This window comes from Nanorana parkeri, unplaced genomic scaffold (genome assembly GCF_000935625.1).
Source record: "Nanorana parkeri isolate BGI_ZX_2015 unplaced genomic scaffold, ASM93562v1 scaffold2166, whole genome shotgun sequence".
Taxonomy (NCBI): Eukaryota; Metazoa; Chordata; class Amphibia; order Anura; family Dicroglossidae; genus Nanorana; species Nanorana parkeri.
The window spans coordinates 157,782-170,388 of NW_017308434.1; the positions used below are offsets into that span (position 1 = coordinate 157,782).

The following is a 12,607-nucleotide window of genomic DNA, read 5'->3' on the forward strand; positions in this document are numbered from 1 at the left end:
GGAAGACTGCAGCTGCTATTGGCCAGCTCAAAGTTTTTGCAGCGCGGGACCTGAAGGGAGGCTTCAGCTGTGAACATGGAGGATTCACCTCTTTATCCCCCCACCAGCAAAAGGGCACCTAAATCAGGTCAGCTATGTGCACTGTAAGTACCTGTTCTGTCTGCCTTACATTACGGACCTCTGTACTGTTGATTTTTGTGCGTTACATTACTGACCTCTGCACTGTGCGTTACATTACTGACCTCAGTACTGTGCGTTACATTAGTGACCTCTGTAAAGCGCGTTACATTACTGACCTCTGCACTGTGCGTTACATTAGTGACCTCTGTAAAGTGCGTTACATTACTGACCTCTGCACTGTGCGTTGCACTACTGACCTCTGTACTGCACTGTGCGTTACATTACTGACCTCTGTGCTCTGCGTTATATTACTGACCCGGGAGAGCAATGTCTAATTTATTGCTCACTTCCTCATAAAAAGGAAGTAGATTTGTATGACAACTTCTGTCTTTTGTGAATCCGTGCCGACTATCGCTGATCAAACTTTCAAGCATCTTCCCAACTATTGAAGTTAAGCTTACAGGTCTGTAATGACTTGAAGACTTTGATCCCTTTCTAAATACCGGCACCACATTGGCCTTGCACCAATCCGTCGGTACCCAGCCAGTCATTAGAGAGTCTCTAAAAGCTAGATACAATGGCTTCCAAATTATAGAGCTGAATTCTTTGAGGACACGTGGGTGTAATACAGCTCAATTCTTTGAGGACACGTGGGTGTAATACAGCTCAATTCTTTGAGGACACGTGGGTGCAATAGAGCTCAATTCTTTGAGGACACGTGGGTGAAAGACACCCGGTCCAGGTACTTTGTTCACCTTCATTTTGTTTAACCGTTTCTGGACCATATCAATAGTCAGCCATTGCGGTTCATTAGAGGCTGTGGCGCCGCCATCTCCATTATGGACTTGAGTTCCACCATGTTCCTTGGGGTACACAGAGCTGAAGAAAGTATTTCATAGATTTGCCTTCTCTTTGTCCCCCGTTACCAACTCTGAGTTGTCTTGTGAGGGGCCGACATGCTCAGACCTGATCTTTTTACTATTAATATATTTACCAAATTTTGGGGGTTTGTCTTCTATGTATCATTTAGTCTCATCGTACCAGAGGACGTAAAGTGTGACAATGAGGCTTTCACACGCCGGCTCAATAGATCGGGAAGTGAGCGAACACATACCGTCGCTCCCTCACTTCTCGATCATCTCCCTGCCGGGTTTCCCCCCCACCTCCCCGCTCTGATCCTCCAGCGCTGACTGGAGGAACGGACGGGGGAGGGTACAGCTGGCTCTATCTCTAGATAGGCAGGGCCAGCTGTCAATCACGCAGCTGGGTGGATTTCGACAGCAATGTCGGGATCCGTCCCGGCTGCAGCGGTCTCAGTATACCGCGAGCTGTAGCTCCCTATATACTGAGCTTTGGGTCACGGGAGGACGCTAGTTTATGTCCTCCCGTTACCCTTAGGAGAACTATGGGGAAAAGCCCTGACCCCATAGTTCTCCTTTAAAAGTTTACCTAGCTGGACCCTCCGTACTGCTCTCTCCTTTACAATAAAGTCACCTCCTACCCGGTGATGTGAGGGGCGGCTCATTCTCCATCACCACGTCCTTGTAGAGATCCCGGTGTCCTTCTAGATACTCCCACTCCTCCATGGAGAGATAGACAGAGACATCCTGACACCTTATAGGAACCCGAGACCATCATGATGTGAAGGTCTACATATCCTGATCATCAGTATAAAAGACACCTGTCCACAGAACCTCTTCCTTCCATTCAAACCTCACCACCATAGGCGAGACCAAAGAGCTATCAGAGGACGTCAGGGACAAGATTGTGGACCTGCACAAGGCTGGAATGGGCTACAAGACGATCAGCAAGAAGCTCGGTGAGAAGGAAACAACTGTTGGAGCGATTATTCGCAAATGGAAGGAATACAAGATAACCATCAATGGCCCTCAGTCTGGAGCTCCATGCAAGATTTGGCCTCATGGGGTGAGGATGGTCATGAGAAAAGTGAGGGATCCGCCCAGAACTACACGGGGGGGAGGAGCTTGTGAATTATCTCAAGGCAGTTGGGACCACGGTCACCAAACAAACCATTGGTGACATAATACACCGCCATGGATTGAGATCCTGCAGGGCCTGCAAGGTCCCCCTCCTCAGGAAGGCCCATGTACAGGCCCGTCTGAAGTTTGCCAGTGAACATCTAAATGATTCAGAGAAGGATCGGGAGAAAGTGCTGCGGTCAGATGAGACCAAAATTCAGCTCTTTGGCAATAACTCGACTCATAGTCCCTTCATATGCTGACTATGACCCTAAGAACACCGTCCCTACAGTCCAGCCCAGAGGTGGAAACATTATGCTTTGGAGCTGTTTCTCTCTGACTTTGCCGCATTGAGGGGCCGATGGACAGGGCCCACGTATTGTAAAATCTTGGATGAGAACCTCCTTCCCTCAGCCAGAACACTGAAGATGGGTCGTGGACGGGCCTTTCAGCATGACAATGACCCAAAGCACATTGAGGTCATGGAGTGGCCCAGCCAGTCTCCAGACCTTCATCCTATAGAACATTTATGGAGGGAGCTGAAATTTCGAGTTGCCAAGGAACCTTAAAGATTTAGAGAAGATCTGTAAAGGGACCAAAATCCCTCCTGAGATACGTGCAAACCTGCTCACCAACCCCAAGAAACGTCTTACCTCTGTGCTCCCCAACAAGGGTTCCCCCACCAAGTACTACGTCATGTTCTGCTCGGGGATCAAATACTTATTTTACTCACTTTATCTACACATTGTATTTTGTGTTTTTGTGGTCAGTACTCACTTGTCCTGATATCTGGAAAAGATTCCTCCTGTTTAATTGCTATAATCATCTCATCCGTCTCTGCAGTTTGATGATCATCATTCACACCGACCTCCTCTTCTTCTTTAACCTCAACTTTTATATATATCTGTTCTTCATGCTGAACCAACAGAATGGTTAAAAAAAACATCTTTAAAATGTAAATACGGAAAGACTACACAGTGAGGAGTCATATTTGTGTTCTATCCACCTACCTGATCATGGTGAGGGACGGTGAGATCTTCCTGGGTGGAATCCCGGGAATACAGAGGACGGGGACATCTCTCTGGTGGGTTCCTCTTACTGGATCCATCTGTAGGAAACACACACACTGACTGAATACATTGTTTCTATGTGTGTATCAGATGATGGGGGATCTAGGTGGACCCTCCGTACTGCTCTCTCCTCTTACCCGGTAATGTGAGGGGCGGCCGGTTCTCCATCACGACGTCCTTGTAGAGATCCCGGTGTCCTTCTAGATACTCCCACTCCTCCATGGAGAAATAGACAGAGACATCCTGACACCTAATAGGAACCTGACACACACAATGATACAGTCACCACCCAGACACATCCCTTGTCTGTTCCTGGATCATGTCCCAGAATTCCCGGCACCGCTCACCTCTCCCATCAGCAGCTCCATCATCTTCTGGGTGACTTCTAAAATCTTCTTCTTCTCTTTGTCACATAGAGGAATCAGGGACACAGTTGAAGGGACAGTGATATGGTTCTGTGTCCCTCTCTGTCCTGACACACGGTGATGTCTACTGGAGGTCACACACTCACCAGATGTCTTCGTCACCACTGTGTAACCCTATGGAGAGACGTCATGAGAAATGTGAATAGTTACTAAGTTTAGGCTGCGACATTCCCAGAATCTCCCCCATATCATCATCTTTACCTGATACACCCTCCCAGAATCCTCCTCACCTTTCCCGTCTGTAGGTAGATCATCTCCAGGGTGAGCTGTAATATCTTCTCAGTCATGTGACTTAGGTCTTTGTCTATGGTCATCACTGATGTGGTCATGTGATCCATACCGGACGCTCCTCTCTTTAGACCGATAATAAAGTGAGAATGATCTGCACTGTACCGGGACGAAAGATGTCTACACAGAGTTCCTCCAGAGTTCATACTGCTTGCTTCCTGTGTGGAATCCCGGGAATACAGAGGACGGGGACATCTCTCTGGTGGGTTCCTCTTCCTGGATCCATCTGTAGGAAACACACACACTGACTGAGTACATTGTTTCTATGTGTGTATCAGATGATGGGGGATCTAGGTGGACCCTCTGTACTGCTCTCTCCTCTTACCCGGTGATGTGAGGTGCGGCCGGTTCTCCATCACCACGTCCTTGTAGAGATCCCGGTGTCCTTCTAGATACTCCCACTCCTCCATGGAGAGATAGACAGAGACATCCTGACACCTTATAGGAACCTGACACACACAATGATACAGTCACCATCCAGACACATCCCTCGTCTGTTCCTGGACCATGTCCCAGAATTCCCGGCACCGCTCACCTCTCCCGTCAGCAGATCAATGATCTTCTGGGTGACTTCTAGGATCTTCTGGTCTCTGCTGATCTCAGGTGTCGGGGAATGACCTGAAGGTACCATGATGGGTGATGTCCCTTGAGGACGGCTAGTGAGTGCGAATGGCTCACCGGATATTTTTTTCATTACTCTATAATCCTGTGTAGAGATACATGTGCAGTCAGCTTTGTTTCTCATTACAATAATAGGAGTGATGGCCGGCACCATTCCCAGAATCCTCCTCACCTCTCCGGTCAGCAGGTAGATGATCTCCAGGGTGAGGTCTAGTATCCTCTCAGTCATGTGATTCCGGTTCTTCTCCATTCCTACTGATGTGGTCATGTGATCTATACCGGATTCTCCTCCCTGTAGATGGATAATAACATGAGAATGATCTGGACTGTCCCGGGATGAATAATGTCTACACAGAGTTCCTCCAGAGTTCTCACACCTCAGACCGTTCCTCATATGATATTAAAGGCGGTATGAGTGTAACTGAGAGAAAATCAGAGTTGGTGGGTGTAAATATAAAACATCTTATTACCTCCTCTCCTACCAGTTCCAGCAATGTCTCCTCTCTACTTCCTCCCAACTCACCTCTCACCCAGAACTTCCTCTTTGCACCTGACATCACTTCCTGTCTCTACTTGACATCACTTCCTGTCTCTACCTGACATCACTTCCTGGTTGTATGCTACACCCATAAGTGATATCGCCACCTTGTTGCGTGTATGAAAACTGCAGATGATTCTCAGAGCGCTGAATTTATTATGGCTGAGTAGGGTCCCTAGATAGCACTGCTGAGTAAAGAGAAATTCCTATAATCAGCGCCACCTAGGGGCGGTATTGCCATTCCAACAGAATCCCCCCGGAAGGGTTTATACAGGAAGCCCCTATAGTATATACACAGCCACATATCTATATATATTGAGTTGGATGGCGTGGAGAACGGTTATAGAACCTCTGCTGGGTTCTTCTGCTCTCTGGGGCTCCATCGCAGAGATTTTCCCTCAATTTCCTGTCTTCCTGAAAACATTTCTACAGACAGGAAGTGAAGATAATTCTCCAATAACAAGGCAGACACTCTCTCTATAGTAGAGTCAGGAGACCCATTGTACGTGTACGTCAGTTCCTTCTATGCCCTCTACATATTCTCCCGTACCTGGTTCCTGAGAGGTGACCCATTGATGAAGGGACGAGGGGTGATCATCGGTATACATAAGTCTTCACCTTCTCACCTGTTGCAGGAAGTCTTTGACTCTGAGGGCGGATATTTTCTGGTGAGATGTCGGCTATTTGGCCAAATTTTCAACCTTGTTCAATGTCTACCCACCCAACCAGGACCTTGTTCAAAGTCTACCCACCCAACCAGGACCTTGTTCAATGTCTACCCACCCAACCCGGACCTTGTTCAATGTCTACCCACCCAACCAGGACCTTGTTCAATGTCTACCCACCCAACCAGGACCATATGTTCTTGCTCTCCTTCCTGCTTCATCGGGCTCAGATTGTGAAAGAGCGGTTCAGGGAGCGTGAGATGTCATTGTCACACATGGATTGGCAACCACAGATTCCAGACCTTAACCCCATTGAGAATCTTTGGGATGTGTTGGAGAAGACTTTACTCCGTGGTCCGGCTCTCCCATCATCACTACAAGATCTTGGTGAGAACTTCTTGGATAAGGCAAAACATCCAGTTCTCCTTCCACTGAGAGACACACACACTGCTAGGTCCAGCTGCACTCATCAGGACCTGTGCAGCAACCCGCAAACTATGGTCCAGGAAGTTACGAGTCCGTCCCACCCAGAGCTCCATCAGACTTTTGGTAAAACCGGCCCCTGAATGGGTTCTACCAACGCAGGGTAACGATCTCTCTTTCCTTACCCAGGGGCGTATCTGCCGCGAGGCAAACAAGGCGTTTGCCTGGAGCGGCAGATTTGCTGAGAGCGGCGGGTCCGTCCGAGGGGCGGAGCAAATTTAGATTAGGGGGGCGCTCTAGTTTAGTCTTGCCTAGGGCAGCTCAAAACCAAAATACACCACTGTCCTTACCTCCAGATCTCTCCTGGCATTATCTGAGATCCCATGCCTAAGAATCCGTGGAGGGACATATTATCACGTACCTGACTGGAGACTCAGCTGAGAAGGGGGCTGACCGTGTAGCTCTCGTCCCACACCTCTGGAAGAAGTGACACGGGATGTAAGGACACTGGTGGCTGGCCGGTTCTTGAGGAGGCGCTTGAGTGCGTTGGACCAGCTGCTGAATCGGCAGCACCGAGATGACACTGGGATCTCTTGAAACCAGAGCAGGCAACGGGTATGAGGCCAAGGAAGCACTGGCTGGATGTCATTGCTCAGGGTACTGATGGAGCGATCCACCAAGTGGCAGACCGGGAGGGAAGACAAGCCGAGGTCATACGCAGAGAGCCGAATCTTGAGGTGCCGAATCACAGATCAGCAGGGTCAAGAAACGTAAGTCGGGGTCAAACACAGGAGATCAGATCAGGTACCGAATCAGGCGGAGGAGGCGGAGTCAATTGGTCACAAGCCAGGTTCACACACAGGACGTCAGGAACAGTGTACAGGGCACGCAGGGACAAGGTGAAGACCACTCAGCAACTTGGTCATGGCTTCATGTCTGTTTAAATATGATTGTGTGCACGCTAATGAGAGTGCACCTGTACTCTAACGAGCGCATTTCTGCACGCTCACGTGCGCTATTGTGCATGAACATTCCCGTACGTTCACATGCTAAAGCGCGTTTTCCAGGAACTTTGGTCAATGGATTGCATAGTTGTGTGCGTGCACGTTTTTGAGCAGGAGTCCATCTGCAGGTAAGTCTCTTACACATATCGTCCATCAACCAACCCGGCAGGTGTTACAGCCACCCCGCACTGTGCCCCAATTATCACCCAATTTCTCTGATCAATACGGACCTTAACATTCTCACCAAGTTTATCTCTTAAAGACTTGCGTCCTATATTCCCGCCTTATTCACCCAGAACGTGTTGGTTTCATCCCGTTCAGGTGCAGCTCGGGATAACACAATCCGCACCCTTTCTTTTCTGGAATGTGCCATTGGAATTCGGACCTCTCTTGTCCAGCACAAAAAGGAGGTCGCCTCAAGGCACGGGGAGAACGTAGGGTTGCCACCTTTTCTTCCATCGAAACCCGAACACAGTGACGTGACGCACAGAAATGTTTTGGGTAAAATGAGTCGCGGTTTATTCATATGTAAATATCAGTCAAAACTATTTTTAGTGGGGGGGGGGGGGGGGGGGCAGTTGCCGCTATCTTAATTTTGGTTGCCTCTGTCTTCTGTCCAGGTTTCAGCTGCCATGAAACCCGGACCCAACATTTAAAACCCAGGACAGGTGGCAACCCTAGGAGAACGCAGGGTTACCTATGATCGCAGTCATGGGACCAATGGAGGAGAGCATGTGGGATTTCCTAAGCAGCGAATCCAAGAGACTTAAGGAGGAGACCCAAATAGGGAGGGATAAGGGAGGATGGTCACAAAGAGAAAGAGGCACCAAGAGTAGGTCGAGAGGAGAGATCAGTGGGCTGTACTCAAACCCAACCCAAATCTTTGCGATGAAATATCCAGTGGGAAAGGCGGGTCAGCAATGAGGCCTTATGATAGAGTTCTAGAAGGGGGAGACCAAACCCCCCCTCACCCCCCCCAGATTGTTACCAAAAGGAAAGCAAATGTCAGAGAATCTCTGTGCCGATGCCCCGCGGCTTTTCTCACTCTTTGTTTGCTGTTTTTTCTGTCATATGTTTGAAACCCAATAAACTTCTATTATTTATTTTAAAAAGGTATAAATTATATTCTACAATTTGTTTTTTTATTTTCAATTTTTAGTACGACACTAAAAAAAAAAAAATCCAAATTCACAAACAAAATAATTAAAAATGTAAAACAATTAGCAGGAAAATTATAGTTAAGGGGAGAAGGAGTTAATTAGGGTTCATTAGGATAAACAAAGGGTTAATAAGGGGTTTAAATAACAACAAATTCAAATTTAAAAAAGCTTTAACTGAGATTGTAACAGATGGAAGCTCATCCCGTTGATACTGAATGAAGTTCAAGAGAATGCAAAAATACATCGATCAGCTGTTTCAGCCGGTGTGAGTTCTCTGATGTCTTGTTAGTTGTCCTTTCGTAAGAAAACTTTTCCCGCACACTAAACATGAATAAGGATGTTCACCTGTGTGAATTCTCTGGTGCCTAAGAAGGACTCTTTTGTCAATAAAACTTTTTCCGCACTCTAAACATGAATACGGACGCTCATCTGTGTGAGTTCTCTGGTGCATAAGAAAGGTGTTTTTGTCCTTAAAACTTCTCCCGCACTCTAAACATAAATATGGATGCTCACCTGTGTGAAATCTCTGGTGCCGAAGAAAGTTTCCTTTGACAGTAAAACTTTGCCCACACTCTGAACATATAAAAGGACGTTCACCCGTGTGAATTCTTCTGTGAAAGAAGGCATTGTTTCCATCTAAAACATTTCCCACACTCTGAACAGGAATACGGACGCTCACCTGTGTGCATTCTCTGGTGCCTCAAAAAGTTTCGTTTGGAAGTGAACGTTTTGCCACACTCTGAACATGAAAAAGGACTCGCACCCATGTGAATTCTCTGGTGTGAAAGAAGGTTGCTTTTCACAAGAAAACCTTTCCCACACTCGAAACATGAAAAAGGCCACACACCTGTGTGAATTCTCTGGTGTCTAATAAGGTCTCCATTCTTAGCAAAACTTTTGCCACATTCTGAACATGAAAACGGACGCTCACCTGTGTGAATTATATGGTGTCTAAGAAGATCTGCTTTGCTACTAAACCTTTTCCCGCACTCTGAACATGAGTATGGTTGCTCACTTGTGCGAATTTTCTGTCTAAGGTTTGTTTTGTCCAAAAAACATTTCCCGCACTCTTGACATGAAAAGGTCACATGGTTGTGGGTTTTGAGATGTAGAAGTTTAGATTTCATCTTAAAATATTTCCAGCGCTCCAAACATGACAACGACCTCTCTCCTGTGTGATCTCCTTCATGGCTGAGAGAAGATCCCTCGGGGATAGTTGGATCTGTAGACGGATCTTCACTGTGGGAGCCGAGATGGATATCTGAAGTCATGTGATGTGATTGGTCAGAAGATTCCTCAGGATTAGAGGGATCCATTGATGTCTCCAGACAATGTGTTCTGTGGTGTATCATTGGACGTATGTGATTCCCTTCAGAGTGAAGATCTCCCTCCGAGGTATTCCGGACATTCACGGAGGCGCTTTTACATAAGCCTGTCCCAGGTGTCCTTAAGCGACAACACAGTTTAATCCCCCAAATATTTATGACCACCAAACTATTGCCAGATCCTGGAAGACCCTCCCCCGTGCTTAGTTATCTGGAAGTCAAAAACCGCATCACTGACACGATGGTCAACGGGCAGTTATCCGCACTCTTGGCAGGACTCTGACGGCAAATTGGAGAGGATCTGGGGAGCATGGATCTCATTACGCAAGTCCACGTCATATTGACCCCGCCCGGTTAAATGTCAAATTGGCTACTACTAATTGTGCGGAGCGAGACCTACACGAGACCTGTACATGACCTACACGAGACCTGTACATGACCTACACGAGACCTGTACATGACCTACACGAGACCTGTACATGACCTACACGAGACCTGTACTTGACCAACACATATATATGAAACCACCGCTCTCAGGAAAGATTATCCAAGTCCTTCCCCTCCCTGCTGTGCTGTCTGGGCATTGTAGTTCTATGCTGCATTGGCTGGCTGCGTCTTTATTGCACGGCGACTCCAAATTCCACAAATCCGTTCGGCTGTAGAACTCACGGCGATGTTTAATAGAGAAAGTAAAAGCATTTTCACACACACAATGTGAAGAGAACTCAAGGGATCGGGCTTTGTAGTCTTAAGGAAACCACTCATCAGTAGGGATAATGGGAAACAAAGGCTTCAGTGTGCTAGGTGTGACTGTGAGGATACAAGGGCACCATGACCTCCGGGTTGTACGGAATAGTCCGGAACAGGGAACTGGCCAGGAATACAGGTCTTAGGAATGAGGAGATACTGGATACGATAAACGCAGGGCACCAAGGACAGAGTGACTGCGCCGTAAACATGTGTTAAATCTTTAATATCATATTTATCATGTACTATATGATAAATAGTTATATATTTCATTTATACAAATAGGCCCTAAATATTCCTAGTTAAATGTGTGACAGAGAGCTCCTCTTAAAGGAGCACTATGAGGGGGGAGGGGCTTTTCACTCACCTCATAGTTCTAGCCGACCTGTGACAATGAGACTGTCGCAGGTCGGCTCAGTAGATCGGGAGGTGAGCGAACACATACCGGCGCTCGCTCACCTCTCGATCCTGTCACGGCTCTCTGCCGTGACAGGGGGAGGGGCTGGATTCCCCACTCCCCGCTCCGATCCGCCAGCGCTGAATGGCGGAACGGACGGGAGAGGGGGCGGGTACAGCTGGCTCTGCCTCTAGATAGGCAGAGCAAGCTGTCAGTCACGCAGCGTCATCTAAGTCGGAATCCGCTGCGGCGTCTCGGTATACCGCGAGCAGTAGCTCCCTATATACTGAGCCTAAGGTGACGGGAGGACGCTAGTTTGTGTCCTCCCATGACCCTGAGGAGAACTATGGGGAAAAACACTGACCCCATAGTTCTCCTTTAAGCCTGAGAAGTTTAGAAAGGTCATGGAAAAGGTCAAGAAAGGTCTTCGGTCCAGAGGATGGATAATTAGGCTGCATATGTCATTGATATTTCTATGTAAGCTATATTAGGTTTATTGTAATATTTCTTGGGATCTTAACTGTCAATCTATATATGTTTATATTCAATGATGGACAGGTACGGAATGTTTCAGTTAAATGACATGCAGAGATTGGTAACAGATGTTTGTACGTGAATACAATGGCTGCACTATATCCACTGAGTTCGGGATACACGAGGGGGCAGGGCCTTCCCTAAGGCTGGGCACTCACCTTACAACCATCGCAAGACTTTGGTCTTGCGATGGTTGTAAGGTACTTAAAAAAACGTACGATCTGCCTATGTTGCATAGGCAGATCGTATTTGCGATAAGCCCAAGCCACGCCCCCTGAGGGGCGGGCTTCCGATGACCGCAATGCCGAACGGGCAGTGTGCGCTTGCGCACACCGGCCCGTGCTGGCTGTTATCGTACGGACATGCCACAAACCCGCCGAACGTCGTACGATGCTCGGCGGGTTTTCAAACATGTCCGTAAGTTTAAAGTCGTGCGACCTTACAGTAGTAGAGGTCGCACGGCTTCCACACACCTTACGATCATCGTACGATCGCGGGATTTCCCGCGATAATCGTAAGGTGTGTGGGGACCCTAAGGGTCACTCACACATATGCAGGACAAAAGCTTGTACAAGACACTCCCTCACACGCAGACTCGGACACACACGCTATAACAAAGAAACTACAAGAGATACACATATACAGATACAATCTCATCACACGAAGGCGAACATCATTATTTTACATACTTTGCTACATTTTACAAATACTTTTCTTTTATTCATTTGATATTGGACTATTATCTATATACCTATTTTTGTATGCTTTTGAACATTTCAGTGTACTTAATAGAACTTAATAGTACTTTATAGAACTAAATAAAGTCACACTTATTTTTGGACTAACTGGTCGTTTCAGCAAGTTTCTTATACTGTAGCGGGAAACAGCTTCTGGAAACCAGCAATGGACTCCGGACACAGACTTCAGGAATACAAATCTTCTTTATTCTCGGCAGAGGACTCAGGTGACTACCGTCTCCAATTCCTGAGTGGCCCTTTAAGGGCGGTCACTACATATATATATATAACAACAATGAAGTCACATTACATATTTCTAATACACATATTTCCTTTACAGCTCTAAGCCAATCAGCAAGCAGCATTTGCAATTCTACTAAATATGGTTCATATCCGTTATCAACTGTGGTCACAGCTTGTGACTACTATTGCCACAGTCTTCTGACAAGGAGGAGGGGTTCAGTCACAAGATAGTTACTGTCATCAGCATTTTTAGTTGCAGAAGTACATTCTAGGACAAAAGTCAGACGGCCTTTTACATACTGCTGCTCTCTTTTGCATGTGTGGTTAAAAT

The 12,607-nt window shown here is 47.1% G+C and overlaps 1 pseudogene; it reads right to left on the minus strand.

Annotated features, from left to right (window-relative positions):
* Positions 1–8,549: 8,549 nt before the first annotated feature.
* LOC108800922 lies at positions 8,550–9,609 on the minus strand (annotated as a pseudogene).
* Between the last annotated feature and the right edge of the window lie 2,998 nt (positions 9,610–12,607).